Genomic DNA, 556 nt, shown 5'->3' on the forward strand with positions numbered 1-556 from the left:
ACCCCCGTCTGCTCCCGGCGGGCCTCCGAGTACCCTCCCCTTCTCCCGAACTGACCGACTGGCACTCATGACCCGCCTTGGTAGGGCCCCCACCGGCCCCGGCTCGCGCCGGCGTTGGGTGGACGGTTCCTCCCCACTTGCGGGTCGCACTCTAGCGCCTCGGCCGCCGCGAGAGCGTGCGCTACGCGCCGCCCCCGCAGGCCTTGGCGCGACCGAACGGCAGCGAGACCGAGACGCCCCGAATCCCCCACCTAGAGGAAATCAACGGAGGCCGAGCGCGCGATCCGATTGCGGCACGCCGCGTGGGTGTCCGCCGGCCGCGCCGGTCTACCGCGAATGCTGTTTCTCAAACCCTTGCCTAACCAGACGGCACCGCGGGATGTGTTGTCGCAACTCTGCTCGACTATCGGAATAGCCTTTCCCGACTACCGCGTTGCGGGAGGCGTCTTTCGTGCCGCCGGTGGCGTATGACCTTCCGCGAGAGGCGTGCGGGCTCGGGGGGGCCGCAACGACCGAGTCTGACTCGGACGGGGCGCAGCTTCCCTCCCGGTCGCAG

This window comes from Syngnathus typhle, unplaced genomic scaffold (genome assembly GCF_033458585.1).
Source record: "Syngnathus typhle isolate RoL2023-S1 ecotype Sweden unplaced genomic scaffold, RoL_Styp_1.0 HiC_scaffold_393, whole genome shotgun sequence".
Lineage (NCBI taxonomy): Eukaryota > Metazoa > Chordata > Actinopteri > Syngnathiformes > Syngnathidae > Syngnathus > Syngnathus typhle.